This window comes from Podarcis cretensis, assembly GCF_951804945.1.
Source record: "Podarcis cretensis genome assembly, chromosome: 11".
NCBI classification, from domain to species: Eukaryota; Metazoa; Chordata; class Lepidosauria; order Squamata; family Lacertidae; genus Podarcis; species Podarcis cretensis.
This window is the reverse complement of record NC_137180.1, coordinates 19,241,014-19,256,880: the sequence shown is the minus strand read 5'-3', so window position 1 is coordinate 19,256,880 and position 15,867 is coordinate 19,241,014. Positions and strand designations below refer to the sequence as shown.

Below are 15,867 nucleotides of genomic sequence, written 5' to 3'. Positions count from 1 at the left end.
AGGGAAGCAGAATCAGCCAGTCAGATGGGACTCATTGTGTAAATAATGTATATAAAAGCCAGAGGTTTGGGGGGCAATTCAATCACTGTTTTAACAAGCTGCAATAAAGAGCATGAAATCACTGCTGGACTCTGAGTATATTTCAACTCACTTCCGGGTTTGCGGCATTCGGGAGTCAATATGTTCGACTCACAAGGCATTTGGGATCCAAGGTACGACTGTATCTATTTGTCTAGTCCTGGACACTGACCATGTTACTGGTGTGAGCCAATCCCAGAGGTTAAGTGATATAGTGTTTTGATCTGCTCACGTAGTGGTTTAAGGGATCCCAGTATTCTTCTGAGCCTGATTAAAAGTGTTTGTTTTGACATTTAAGCTTATTCTCAATACTTGAAGGATCACATCTTCCCACATGTACCTAACCAGACCCTGAGATCTGCATCTGAGGCCATTCCTTCAGTGCAACTACTTTTATATGTCTTTTTTTGTGCCTGGAAAAGATCTTCTCAATTTCCTAAACCTTTCAAATCATGTTGTAGCTTTTAGCACTATTTCAGCTCTACTGATCTTTATTTGTTCACCTCCAATTTGTTTGACCTGGTTTTTATTATTATTTTGTACAGTGTTTTTAATGTTGCATTTTATTTTATTGCCTTGTTTTGTTTGTTAGATTTTTATACTGTGAGACACCCAGAGCACTTCTTGCTATAGAGAAGCCTATAACTAATACAAATAAATCCTGTTAGATGTCTGTATCATAGATGCTAAAAAGGTTTATTTAATTACCTTTAAAAAATCTGACTCATCCCTCAGAAGGGACCATCCAGGGTCACTCAAAATGACAGCCCCTGCCTTTAGGCTTACAATTCAAAGACACATGACACAAAAGGAAAATTGATTGGGAAAGAGAAGGAAAGTGTGAGGCAGAGCTCCCCTGGTTTTCATACCAAGTGTACAACCCATGGACCACACACTGTCTTGTCATGCAGCAGGGGGAGGGTGGTGAGCAAGGCCAAAATTGGACTCCACACACACACACATAGCCCTCAAGCTACCTTCCCAAGCAAGGCACCAAGCTTTGGGAAGAAGGTGTGAGGCTCTGGCAGGGTCCTAGAGCCCTCCCAGCTTCTTCCCAAAGTTGGAAAAGCACTAGCTAGGCTTTGGGAGGAAGCAGGAGGACTCTAGGACCTTGTCAGAGCCTTCACACCTCCTTCCCAAAACCCTACACTCCACTTACCCAGCTCTGGGAAAGCAGCATGAGGGATGGGTGGATGTCAGATGTAGCCAAGGGCCACCAAAAAGGCCTTGAGCGCCACGCATTGGACCACTCTGATGTGAAGCATTTGGTATGACTACACTCTACAGCAGAGCTTTCCAAACTGTGTGTTGTGACACATTAGTATGTTGGCTGCAGTGTGTAGGTTTGTCGCACGAACACTTACCGTGCTTCTCGCGGGGTTGAAAAGGGGTTAGTTTAACCTCCGGTTTGCTAGTAAAACTGAATTAATGTTTCATGAAATGATGCATGTTTAAAAAGTGTGTTAACAACATGAAACATCTAGAAATCTCTGTGCAGCATGTGCTCATATTATTAGCGTAAGGAATTATAAAGGGACTCTTGAACAATGGATGTGAAGCGATGTGCTAGTTGTCATGACATACTTTCTTAGAGTCACCTTTGATGAGACACATCTTTAAAGCCCTAAACGGCCTCAGCCCACTATAACTGAAGGAGCGTCTCCACCTCCATCGTTCAGCCTGGACACTGAGGTCCAGCTCCGAGGGCCTTCTAGCGATTCCTTTGAGAAATGAGGTTACAGGCAATCAGGCAGAGGGCCTTCTCGGTAGTGGCGCCCGCCCTGTGGAATGCCCTCCCATCAGATGTCAAGGAAATAAACAACTATCTGACTTTTAGAAGACATCTGAAGTCAACCCTGTTTAGGGAAGTTTTTAATGTCTGATGTTTTATCGTGTTTTTAATATTCTGTTGGGAGCTGCCCAGAGTGGCTGAGGGGCCCTGGCCAAATGGATGGGGTATAAATAAATAAATACATTACTGTTGTTGTTGTTGCTGTCATCGTCATCATTTTAGATCCAGGGTTTCCAATCCAGACTGGACCTCTAGCAGAGAAAATTGGGCTTGACCGCTTGCTCCTGCTGTAGTCCTGATGTTGATCGAGTGTCAAGGACTGGCTGGATGAGGAGGAGTCCCCTGACCAAGCCCCCCCCCCCCCCCGGTGAAAGCATGGAGGGAGAGGATTTGGATCTTGGCTCCTGGTGGTGGGAAACTGGCCACACCCCAGATGAGGGAACGAGCTGGAAAGTACTGGAAGCTGGAAGCTTGAGGGACAGCAAAGATGCAGAAACAGGAATCAGACTTCTCCCACAGAGCCACTCTGACAGCTTCTCTGCTGACAGTTTGCAGCCCCCTTCACTCCCAGAATGAGGCATTTTTTTGCACGTTACTGAGCCAAGAGCCAGGCAGACACAGAGAGGGTCCTTCAGAGTACACCACAGCAGAAGAACATAGAGAAAGGGTCCTGACACCCAGGGCTAGGGAATGAAGGGGGAGCTACAAACCAGTCCGGACAACTGCTTCATTAAGACAGGAACAACCATTAGAAGTCTCTGTGTGTTCTATGTCCTGTTTCCTTAATAAAGAAACTAACGGTAGGTCAGCCAAGTCTCTCTCTCTCTCTCTCTCTCTCTCTCTCTCTCTCTCTGACCTGTGAACGACCTGCTCTCCCTGTTGGCTCCCTGACATAGGGATCCCCACACTTGCTTTCGGTGGTGCAAGTGAAAGTTTATTTCTAATGCAAAAAGCAAGTGCAGACGAAAGGATTAAAGCCCCTCCCTCCCCATGCTGGGGTCCCAATTGCGATGAGCCCCACTTCCTCGCCAACACCTTTATTGACTATTTAAAAATCTTTCACACTTCTGCTAATTGCACAATGACATTTCTTCTACTTTGACCTTTCTTTAAGAGGTGAAAGCTTCTGAGATAGGAGATGGTAAATCATGTTAGAATGTCAAGCTCTTTGTGATTATGATCCATCACTGTAGAAGTTCCGAGTTCAGGGTGGGAAATGACTAATTTCTGGAGTGCTTATCTAACATCAGATCCTAACACTGAAGCTTGTTGATACTTAATCATGCACCAGCCGTGAATGTGGGCTGCAAACACAACCGCTAAGCCTCTGTCCGTCTCGTTTCTGTATTTTAAAGAGGCTTCCAGCTGGCTTTCCTTCAAGAGCTTAAAGGGTAAAAGGCGAGCACATCACACAATTTTTCCAAAGGAGCCCAGAAGAGCTGGTTTGCCAAAGACACAGTCCCTGATTGCCAATCGCACTTCGAAGTTCTAATCAGATTGGACTTTTGTGCTGTGAATAGCTCTGTGAAGATTCCCACAGGGCACGGTGCTTAGCATCTTTTCATCTTCGTATACACATTTCCCCCCCTCCCAGAGCTCATCTAAATGCCATCTTTGTATCATACTTCTGCCAAGAGCAATCAGATTTATTGCTCCTTAACGTCATTTAAATAATTTATTTAGCTGGGTTTCATCTTTCCTCAGACACCGACAAGGGACCTGGAACTGAATCAGCCCAAAATAAAGCTTCTCAGGTGCAGCATCTACTTGGAACAGGAAAAAATCAAAACCAAAAACAGTGATTTAATTAAGAAACCCTTTGGTAAACTCATTAGTTCTCAATAGGCAGGACCAGGCAGATCTAATTTATGAGCCAGTATCTGGGAAGAGCTACAGCTCAGAGGTAAGACCACCAACAAAGGGAAGTACCATCACTTGGGGGTCCTAGGATTATGTTTCTTAGGGACAGGACCATAGCTCAGTGGTAGAACATCTGCTTTGCATGAAGAAGGTTTCATGTTCAATTCCTGGCATCTCAGAGTAGGACTGGGAGAGACTCTCCATCTGAAAACTTGGAGAGCTGCTGCTGGTCAGTGTGGACAGTACTGAGCAAGATGAACCAAAGGTCTCAGTACTGAGCAAGATGAACCAAAGGTCTCAGTACTGAGCAAGATGAACCAAAGGTCTCACTCAGCATAAGGCAGCTTTCTATGCTCATGGAGCATGTTCTTTTTAGGCAGAAATTATCAGGACCGGTTCCTAGTGTGTGTCCAGTCAAAAGGATGTCAGATTGTACAGACTGTACAGTCCAGGTATACACTTGTAACAAAATAGCAGGCCTGGATGATAGCAGACCTTGGGAAGTTAATGCTGGTCGCAATAGACAATACTGAGCTAGATGTATGTTTGTGAGGTCATGCCATTATTACTATGACCACAGTGCTATCAGGGCACATTGACAATCAGTAGTGAATGGTGCAATGGGATAGCACCACTCACCTCAACTCTCAACAGCTGTTGTTGCTGCTTACTGCAACGAGGCAATAGGAAGGTCAGTTGCGAACACACCAGCAGCAGCGTTGATCTGGCTTAGCTGGTGCATTTGCACCGTGTTGACCTCCCCATTGCTTTGCCCCTCACCCTTTCCAACCTGGTGCGCACCAGTGACAGCAAGTGAGTGCCACCATCTCCCTGTCAGTTGCTACTGCAAGATACTGGATGTAAGAAAGAAGAATGAAGAAGTATCCTGTTCTGTGACATAACCAAATTCCAAATGTCCACATTTTTATACATCCTCGAGTCTTATCAACTGAAACTCATTCAACACAACATGACTGCTCTGGACCCCTCCTGAGATCCATCTGCTGTAACAGTGGAGTCAAGGTCCCAGCAGATGCGGGTGATATTATCCAGAAAGTGCTTTGCAAACAAGTCACAGCCAGCTATCAGTTCTGTCAACCTCCTTCAGGCCAGACTGTAAAAGGCCCCACCTGGAAAAGCTCTGTGGGATGGCGCAATGAGAATGCAATAGAGGCCACAAAGTATGCCTTCTTTGCTGCCTTCATTGCCACTGTTGTTGTTGTTTAGTCGTTTAGTCGTGTCCGACTCTTCGTGACCCCATGGACCAGAGAACGCCAGGCACTCCTGTCCTCCACTGCCCCCCGCAGCTTGGTCAGACTCATGCTGGTAACCTCGAAAACACTATCCAACCATCTCGTCCTCTGTCGCCCCCTTCTCCTTGTGCCCTCCATCTTTCCCAACATCTGGGTCTTCTCCAGGGAGTCTTCTCTTCTCATGAGGTGGCCAAAGTACTGGAGCCTCAGCTTCACAATCTGTCCTTCCAGTGAGCACTCAGGGCTGATTTCCTTCAGAATGGAGAGGTTTGATCTTCTTGCAGTCCATGGGACTCTCAAGAGTCTCCTCCAGCACCATAATTCAAAAGCATCAATTCTTCGGCGATCAGCCTTCTTGATGACCCAGCTCTCACTTCCATACATCACTACTGGGAAAACCATAGCTTTAACTATACGGACCTTTGTTGGCAAGGTGATGTCTCTACTTCTCAAGATGCTGTCTAGGCCTGTCATTGCCCTTCTCCCAAGAAGCAGGCGTCTTTTAATTTCGTGGCTGCTGTCACCATCTGCAGTGATCATGGAGCCCAAGAAAGTAAAATCTCTCACTGCCTCCATTTCTTCCCCTTCTATTTGCCAGGAGGTGATGGGACCAGTAGCCATGATCTTCGTTTTTTTGATGTTGAGCTTCAGACCATATTTTGCACTCTCCTCTTTCACCCTCAATAAAAGGTTCTTTAATTCCTCCTCACTTTCTGCCATCAAGGTTGTGTCATCTGCATATCTGAGGTTGTTGATATTTCTTCCGGCAATCTTAATTCCGGCTAGGGATTCATCCAGCCCAGCCTTTCGCATGATGAATTCTGCATATAAGTTAAATAAGCAGGGAGACAAAATGCAGCCTTGTCGTACTCCTTTCCCAATTTTGAACCAGTCAGTTGTTCCATATCCAGTTCTAACTGTAGCTTCTTGTCCCACATAGAGATTTCTCAGGAGACAGATGAGGTGATCAGGCACTCCCATTTCTTTAAGAACTTGCCATAGTTTGCCATGGTCGACACAGTCAAAGGCTTTTGCATAGTCAATGAAGCAGAAGTAAATGTCTTTCTGGAACTCTCTAGCTTTCTCCATAATCCAGCGCATGTTTGCAATTTGGTCTCTGGTTCCTCTGCCTCTTCTAAATCCAGCTTGCACTTCTGGGAGTTCTCGGTCCACATACTGCTTGAGCCTTCCTTGTAGAATTTTAAGCATAACCTTGCTAGCGTGAGAAATTAGTGCAATTGTGCGATAGTTGGAGCATTCTTTGGCACTGCCCTTCTTTGGGATTGGGATGTAGACTGATCTTCTCCAATCTTCTGGCCACTGCTGAGTTTTCCAAACTTGCTGGCATATTGAGTGTAGCACCTTAACAGCATCATCTTTTAAAATTTTAAATAGTTCAGCTGGAATACCATCACTTCCACTGGCCTTGTTATTTGCAGTGCTTTCTAAGGCCCATTTGACTTCACTCTCCAGGATGTCTGGCTCAAGGTCAGCAACCACACTACCTGAGGTATATGAGACATCCGTTTCTTTCTGGTATAATTCCTCTGTGTATTCTTGCCACCTCTTCTTGATGTCTTCTGCTTCTGTTAGGTCCTTTCCACTTTTGTCCTTTATTATGGAAATCTTTGTACGAAATGTTCCTTTCATATCTCCAATTTTCTTGAACAGATCTCTGGTTCTTCCCATTCTATTGCTTTCCTCTATTTCTTTGCATTGCTTGTTTAAGAAGGTCTTCTTGTCTCTCCTTGCTATTCTTTGGAAATCTGCATTCAATTTCCTGTATGTTTCACGATCTCCCTTGCATTTTGCTTGCCTTCTCTCCCCCGCTATTTGTACGGCCTCATTGGACAGCCACTTTGCTTTCTTGCATTTCCTTTTCATTGGGATGGTTTTCGTTGCTGCCTCCTGTATAATGTTACGAGCCTCCATCCATAGTTCTTCAGGCACTCTGTCCACCAAATCTAAATCCTTAAACCTGTTCCTCACTTCCACTGTGTATTCATAAGGGATTTGACTTAGATTGTATCTTACTGGCCCAGTGGTTTTTCCTGCTTTCTTCAGTTTAAGCTTGAATTTTGCTATAAGAAGCTGATGATCTGAGCCACAGTCAGCTCCAGGTCTTGTTTTTGCTGACTGTATAGAGCTTCTCCATCTTTGGCTGCAGAGAATATAATCAATCTGATTTCGATGCTGCCCATCTGGTGATGTCCATGTGTAGAGTCGTCTCTTGTGTTGTTGGAAAAGCGTGTTTGTGATGACCAGCTTGTTCTCTTGACAGAACTCTATTAGCCTTTGCCCTGCTTCGTTTTGATCTCCAAGGCCAAACTTGCCAGTTGTTCCTTTTATCTCTTGACTCCCTACTTTAGCATTCCAATCCCCTATAATGAGAAGAACATCCTTCTTTGGTGTCACTTCTATAAGGTGTTGTAAGTCTTCATAGAATTGGTCAATTTCAGTTTCTTCAGCACCAGTAGTTGGTGCATAAACTTGGATTACTGTGATGTTAAAAGGTCTGCCTTGGATTCGTATCGAGATTATTCTATCATTTTTGAGATTGCATCCCAGTACAGCTTTTGCCACTCTTTTGTTGACTATGAGGGCCACTCCATTTCTTTTACAGGTTTCTTGCCCTCAGTAGTAGATATGATGGTCATCCGAACTGAATTCACCCATTCCCGTCCATTTTAGTTCACTGATGCCCAGGATGTCAATATTTATTCTTGCCATCTCATTTTTGACCACCTCCAACTTACCCATGTTCATGGTTCTTACATTCCAGGTTCCTATGCAATATTTTTCTTTACAGCATTGGACTTTCCTTTCGCTTCCAGGCATATCCGCAACTGAGCGTCCTTTCGGCTTTGGCCCAGCCGCTTCATCAGCTCTGGATCTACTTGTACTTGCCCTCCGCTCTTCCCCAGTAGCATGTTGGACGCCTTCCGACCTGAGGGGCTCATCTTCCAGCGTCATAACTTTTATATGCCTGTTGTCTTTGTCCATGGAGTTTTCTTGGCAGGGATACTGGAGTGGCTTGCCGGTTCCTCCTCCAGGTGGATCACGTTTGGTCAAAACTCTCCACTATGACCTGTTCATCTTGGGTGCCCTGCTCGGCATAGTTCATAGCTTCTCTGAGTTCTTCAAGCCCCTTCCACACGGCAAGGCAGTGATCCATGAAGGGGTTCATTGCCACTAGGTGAGTTCAATAATGACTGTTCAGTTGCGTTTGACTGGAGTTTTCATCTACTCACATTCAAGCTGTTTGTTTCCTTGCCCTAAGCTTTGGAGTACACCAGGGAGTCAAACAGGCACCACGAAGTGGGAAAGGGTGCTCAGGGGCAATCATGTCAGTAACCCAAGTTATTCAGAATTCCCAGAAGTTGATCAGGGCTTCAACAGGCCAGTCTATCAGCCAGAAAATTCCCAGAGCCATTTGAAACCCATTGGATCCATCAGCCTCCGAGGGCAAACCATCCTCAGAAGTCCCCCACCTCTATAGAGGGGAAAAGGTGCTGAAAGCTGGCTTCATTAGCTACGAACCCCAGAATCTGGGATCCTTTCGAAAATGGTGCCAAAGTTTATTCACACCTGGGTTTGAGTGGGTATTGCTCCATTTGTGGGGCACTGCAAAATACAGTTTTTTTGCTGCAAAACGCTGCAAAACTTTGGCGCTGGTATGGAGTAAATTGGACAACATTGGGTTTGGAGGCATTAGCTACATTTTGATGTATCAATTACTCCGTTTGTGGGATGCTGCAAAACGTGGGGGGTTTGCTGCAAAACTCTGCAAAACGATTGCAAAACTTTGACACCCATTTTGAGGGGATCTCAGATTTTGTGGTTCATAGTTAATTAAGCTCTGAAGGCCTCAATCTCAGCAGGAAGTGATCTGACCATGACAAGGGACTGATGTCAATACCCCCCATTTTCAGAACCACCTCTTCCTGCCTAGTTGATAAAGCAAAGTCCAGAGTGTGGCCTGCCTCATGCAGTTGGGACAGCCCCGTGGTTGTCATGGAAGCCATGAAGTCCTGAGCCAGTGTGGTGTAGTGTTTAGGAGTGGTAGACTCGTAATCTGGTGAACCGGGTTCGTGTCCCCGCTCCTCCACATGCAGCTGCTGGGTGACCTTGGGCTAGTCACACTTCTTTGAAGTCTCTCAGCCCCACTCACCTCACAGAGTGTTTGTTGTTGGGGAGGAAGGGAAAGGAGAATGTTAGACGCTTTCAGACTCCTTCGGGTAGTGATAAAGCGGGATATCAAATCCAAACTCTTCTTCTTCTTCTACCCCAGAGCCAGTTGCCTCAGCATGAATATTGAAGTGCCCCCAAACCAGCAGTCTGGGAGGCCTCAACACTGCCTCTGAGACCATTTGTGTCAGCTCAAGCAGGAAGAATACTAGGCAGCGAGGCGGACAGCAAACCAGCAGAATCCCTAATCTGTCCCAATTGCCCAATGCCAGGAATGTGAGGCTGTAGACATTGTGAATGTTATGTTCTTTCTTTGGGGAAAATGAATTAGTCATTTCAGCATGGCCACAAGCCTTCTCTAGCAGGCACACTTGGAACAGCCAGTATGGGATGAGATGCAGGGAAAATTAAAAGAGTCCAGGGCAGGAAGCCAGAAGAGAAAATTTTCCATAACTAGCAGCTCCCACAAGGCTTAATCACAGTAGCTACCAAAGGATGCTGCATTATAAACTGCTCCTTCTAACTCAAACTCTTTCCACAGCCCCTTATTTAGCATAGTTTTAAGTGATATGAGCTTCCTTTGCCTTGCTGTCCCATAACCTCAATAAAACATGAATGATCTCATTTCACTTCCTACAGCATCTGCTTCCCAATTGCGCAGTTATGTAAACGTTGGCTGTAGTGTGTATTCTCTTTACAACACATGAAGACTCTGGGTTGCTTTCCAGGTTTGCCTTTTATAAATGGCAAAAGGATTTACATTTCTTACCATCTAATAATATGCAATGGCCCCAGGCAGCAGTAACTGGACTTGTTGTGGCTTGCTATTCTAAAAAAAAAAATCTGTTATTTTCCTTCAAGATAATCCTAATGTACACCATTGTCATTTGCTGTTAAAGGCATCTGTCAGGGGCTCAGGAGCAGAGGCACAGGGAAGAGAGGAGATGGAGAGCGAAGGGGAAGAATCCGAGGGGAGCGTAGGAGAAGAGGACAGTGGACCGAGGGATTCCATGAGCCTCTCCAGCGAATCGGAAGATTCACAGAAGGGGGCGCCAGTGGCCAGGGGTAGGGGGTTCCCAAGGGGAACGCCCCAGGAGCAAGGGGGCAGCAGGGACTCCCAGAGCAGTAGTTGGAAATCAGGACCAGCTTCCCCACCAGAGCAGAGTGGGGGGGAAGAGTCCCAAGGATCGGGGCCAGTGCATTCCCCACCAGGGAGAGAAGATAAGGCAGGGCTGACCACACCTCCATCGGAGAGTCAGACAACGGAGGGGAGGTGAGATCCGGCCAGTATCCCGGAAGAGGGAAGCAGTGACAGAAGTAGTGTAACGGTCAGGAGGAAGGTCACTGGGTTGGCGCGAGAGGCAAGTTCAAATGTACAGGAGCGCGGGACAGCAGAGAATGAGGATTGGGAACCGGGTCCTAAAGCCCGCCAGAGGCAGGGGGAGGAGTTAAGCGACTCAGCGTCAGAAGAGTCCAGAAAGGGGGATGCCCCAGCGGGCAGGAGGACCCAGAGGAGGAGAAAGCAGCGGAAAAGGTGGAGCAGGGCTAGGATCTTAAACTGGTGTCAGAGGGGAGGAGATTCAGACGGGACTTCGCCGGTCTAGGGTTTAAGGCGTAGAGCTGCGCGCTGCGGCTTTGAAATGGAAACTGAACCTCAATAAAGACTTTTGTACATAACGACAGCCTCGCGTTGGTCCTCTGTGAGCTGGGACCTAGGGGCAGCTCTGATAGCATCCATATTTAAACTGCTGTTCTTCTAGATGACATTTGAGTCTCATAATGCAAAGCATCTTTTGTTACTTGGTAAGAATTCTTGCACGGCATTAGAATAAATAGAACATCTCAAAGCGGAATTAAAGGAGCATCATTTGTGGTCCTTGGCACATCAGCAGAAGATGCTTGTAATATATGTTTGATTACACTTCACAGTGAAAATATCTGCTTGTTTTGATTCGAAATGTTTGGCACTGTGCCTTATTCTTAGAATATGCTTCATGGCCCAATGCTATGAACAATGGACTTGAAGCAATGATCTACAGAAGCTGGCATAAGGGTCTTAGCATGGCGCTTAGTGTTGCATAGTGATTAACCATCCTCTCAACTCAGATCCGTCTAGAGTCCTACTATGTGAGTCCTTTCTCCCTATACCCTGTCTCAAATTCTGCTCAAAGTACCGTGCGTCGCTTAATACACAGAATCTTAACACTTGCACATACATATTTTACAGGAATTGCTGATACTTTTATGAGATGTGGGACAATGGATCCTTTGAGATATAGATATGTATTTCCTGCCGGGGTGGGGTGGGGGGAATCAAAATGGACTTTTGACTCCAGCTGGAGGTGAATGTCTATCACGATGCCTTCCGACCTAAAGAACCAATGTCTGAAGTGTACTATGACATTTGAAGAATCTCTGATGTGCACAAAGGATGTCCTACAAGAGAGATGGAGAACCAATGGACTTCCAGATGCTGTTGAACTCCAACTCTCATCATCCTGAACATTGACCATGCTGTCTGGGGCTGAAATTCAGCAACACCCAAAGGGCCAGTGTCAGGCAGCAGAGAAACCAAACCACATGGCAGGTTGCCCGGAATGGACAAGAAAAATCTGACCATCCATTTTTATTCAATATTCACAGAGAGAGGCTTGGGAATGTGGCCTCTTGGAATAATGGTGTTGCTCCGAGTGAGCCTCCACCCCTCCTTCTCTCCCATTATACATCATCACTAAGGGTGCTAAGATCCCAAGTTCAGTTTCCAGTTAAAGGACCCCTAGTAGCAAGGGTCCATGGAGTTTTCTTGGCAGGGATACTGGAGTGGCTTGCTGGTTCCTCCTCCAGGTAGATCACGTTTGGTCAAAACTCTCCACTATGACCTGTTCATCTTGGGTGCCCTGCTCGGCATAGTTCATAGCTTCTCTGGGTTATTCAAGCCCCTTCGCCACGGCAAGGCAGTGATCCATAAAGGGAGAGAGACCTCTTGAGAGTCCCATGGACTGCAAGAAGATCAAACCTATCCATTCTGAAGGAATCAGCCCTGAGTGCTCACTGGAAGGACAGATCCTGAAGCTGAGACTCCAATACTTTGGCCACCTCATGAGAAGAGAAGACTCCCTGGAAAAGACCCTGATGTTGGGAAAGATGGAGAGCACAAGGAGAAGGGGATGACAGAGGATGAAATGGTTGGACAGTGTTCTCGAAGCTACCAGCATGAGTTTTACCAAACTGCAGGAGGCAGTGGAAGACAGAAGTGCCTGGCATGCTCTGGTCCATGGGGTCACGAAGAGTCGGACACGACTAAATAACTAAACAACAAGTAGCAAGGGTAGGGAAAACCCTTCCTCAGGCCTTGGAGAGCATATGCCAGTCAGAGCAGACAATATTGGCCTACATGAAATCAACTATCTGATTATGCTCAGCACCTTTACATAAGTACAGAATAAGATGTGAGAGTGTGTTGTGATATGTCAGGCTGCTATCTAACCCCACCCCGCATGAGAGTAAGCCCCATTGAATTCAATAGGAATTACTTCTGAGTAATCATAGTACAGGGTTGCTGTGTTAATAACTTCAGTCCAGTGAGCTGTGCTCCAGGTCCACATAGTAGCTGATTCTCTGCGGCCGGCAAGCTTTAAACAGCAAAATGTCAACATGAAATACAATTCACTTTTCTGCTTGTTGACCCATTTGGGAATTAGAATGAAAGCTAGTTGTTTATAACCCAAGTCAACTGATGGGCTACAATTATTGCATTAACAAAAAACTTCCTCCCTAGCAAGATTAATGTTGAGCCTGCTGATTAGCTTGTATTAGGAAATTAAAATATATTTAAAATAGAAAAGGAGGACATACTGATAACACCCTGGGAGAATTTAGTAGCTTTAAAAAATCAATAGGACAGAGCATTTCCTTTGTTTGCAATGGGATTTCAGTTAAGAGGACAGTCAAATCAAGTTCTGCACAGTATCTTTGACTGGGGAAGTTATCTGTGGAACACTGATTAGTTTCAAGTACCTATTTCTGTCCTCACTTAACTTCTTCAGTCAATGTTGATTATCAGTCCACATCCCGACAACTTTCTAATTGCATGTTAAAAAATACCGCTGTCTAACTTGACCACTTAACTTGCGGCAATGCTGCTTGGTAATATGGAAGTACAAAACTTTTCAGCCTGTGCTGAATGGATTTAAGGAAAATGCATTGTATGTAATTTCGGAAAAGGCAAAAAATGAAATATGAGTCTTCTTCTGGTGATATGATTCAACATCACCTATATCAGAGCAGAGAGGATGAGCATGCCAGCTCCATTTCCTCAACACTGCTCTCATCTCCTCACAACTCAGGAAAGGTGAATTTGTGAAGCTGGGAACCTCTTGGACCCACAGAGTTTGGAAAATCAGGGTTCTCAAACACTCAACACCATACAACACCATGCAACACCACCAGTGGTGTTGGAGGAGACTCTTGAGAGTCCCATGGACTGCAAGAAGATCAAACCTATCCATTCTGAAGGAAATCAGCCCTGAGTGCTCACTGGAAGGACAGATCCTGAAGCTGAGGCTCCAGTACTTTGGCCTCCTCATGAGAAGAGAAGACTCCCTGGAAAAGACCCTGATGTTGGGAAAGATGGAGGGCACAAGGAGAAGGGGACGACAGAGGATAAGATGGTTGGACAGTGTTCTCGAAGCTACCAGCATGAGTTTGACCAAACTGCGGGAAGCAGTGGAAGACAAGAGTGCCTGGTGTGCTCTGGTCCATGGGGTCACAAAGAGTCGGACACAACTAAATGACTAAACAACAACAAACACTCAAAGCTCTAAAACACACGGATTGCTCCATTGGTTCTAAAAGTTCCCCAATTCTGACAGTCACCATCCATAAGAATACAAGAGGAGCTTGCTGGAACCGGCCAATGACCCATCTTAGTGCAGCATCCTATTCTCACAGTGGCCAACCAGATGCCTGTGGGAAGCCTGCCTCAGCACTGTCAGCGTTACTTGTATGGGTTCTCTTACTATTCACTTGTTGTATTTCCTTGGTGGTGAGAGAGGTTGTGGGTGGCTTAGGGTGTGGTTGGTTGTCTTTGGTTGGCTGTAGTGAGAATTGTTTTTGTATGAGAGAAGGATGTGAGTGTGTATTTTTGAATCAGGTTAACCAGATTGATTCATATGCTATCAGCAGATTCTTCTTGTTGTCTTGTTGGACTGTGTATGTAATAAAGGAGAACCAAACCAGGGTGAAGGTGTCTTCTTCTATTTGTCCCCGTGTCAGTTTCAGTTTATTGGTTAGTTTTTCTAATAAGGCTGTTTCCCATACTATTTGATACCATTGGTCAGACCTTGAAAGCCTGCAAGACTCCTTTGTGGAGACAGCATTTTGCAAACACAGTCAGCATGGCCCATTGGGAGCTCTCCAGGGTCCTGATTCATGAGACGGATCATCGCTATCGCCTGCCAGGAGATCACCAAGATCTCAAATAACAAGATAATAATTAATTATGAGTTAAAGAGGTTTGGAGGAGAATTAAAGCTGGTTCTATATGAGGATATGACTTATATCAGTTAAAGATGGGGAGCTGGTGAGAGAAGATAATCAAAGGAAGTGCTCAGATACAGGATGGATTCCTTTGAAGAAAAGCCATGGTAGAATTGACTAGGGAGGTGGAGAACGGTGTCTTCCTTCCCTGCCATTTCATAGCTCAAAATGCTTCCAATGGATATTAGGTTTTGACTTCAGACTCATCATCTGGTCATTGATTTCCACAGATGTTTGCTACTTCTGTGAAAATATGACAAGAAGGGAGGGGATTGAAACCAATTATGCTACTGAGGAGCTGAGAGAACAATGGCGAAAAAATGTTATTGGGGGCATAGACAGAAGCAGGGGATACATTCCCCACCGAGAAGGGTGAAATTGTCTATTTAAATTATTTGGAAAACTAGACATTGGTCAATCCCCAAATGTATGCCTTTCCTCATCTGGTTTCCTCTCAAGATATTTTGGTGCCTCGAGACAGAAGCCATCTTCTATTCCATGAAGAGAAGCTGACCAAACTGCCTGTGATGGGACAGTGTCTTCTCTGCATCTGAGGACAAGCTTACAGTGCAGGGCAGGTCACATGACATATATAGCTATGTCCTCAAGCTTATCACTGCTGCCATTCACACACACACACACATACACACTTTTCACTTTGCTGAAGAGCATGGCTGGCCCTGTTCCCTCTTTTCTGGCACTGAAATAAATATTTGGAGAAAAATTTCAAGGAAATCCTCCCACTTTAATTTTGCTTGCAAAAAAAGTTATATTTATATTAACAGTCTATTTTAACCTTCCATTCTCAATTATGAGTGCCATTACATTTTTATGTTTTCTTGGAGAGGTTCAGGAATATTGAGTTCAGCACAATATTTGGTAGGCCTTTTCTTATTCTGCTCGTGACAGCTTGCATTCACATATTAAATTTAACTGTCTTATTCAATGTCACCTGGCTAAGTGATAGTGTCCTGAAGAGTTCATTGTTTCAAGAAGAAGCCCTCAGAAAACCTCTAGAGCTGACCAAAAGGTCACATAGATCCCACCTGCTGTCTTCCAAAGCTAAAGAAGCACTGACAGAGCCTTCAGAGGCACGAAAATGAAGTTTTGGCTCGCTTTAAAAAAAACAAAAACTTAGTATGCCTCAAAGAAATGAGA

General features: G+C 45.2%; 1 long non-coding RNA gene across 1 annotated transcript in view; it reads left to right on the top strand.

The window, feature by feature from the left end:
• LOC307226906 overlaps positions 1-15,237 on the top strand; it is a 60,802-nt gene extending 45,565 nt beyond the window's left edge. Inside the window, exon 3 of the long non-coding RNA XR_013843681.1 lies at positions 15,169-15,237. This is a non-coding gene — a long non-coding RNA (uncharacterized lncRNA). The remainder of the gene's footprint in view (positions 1-15,168) is intronic.
• Positions 15,238-15,867: the final 630 nt, after the last annotated feature.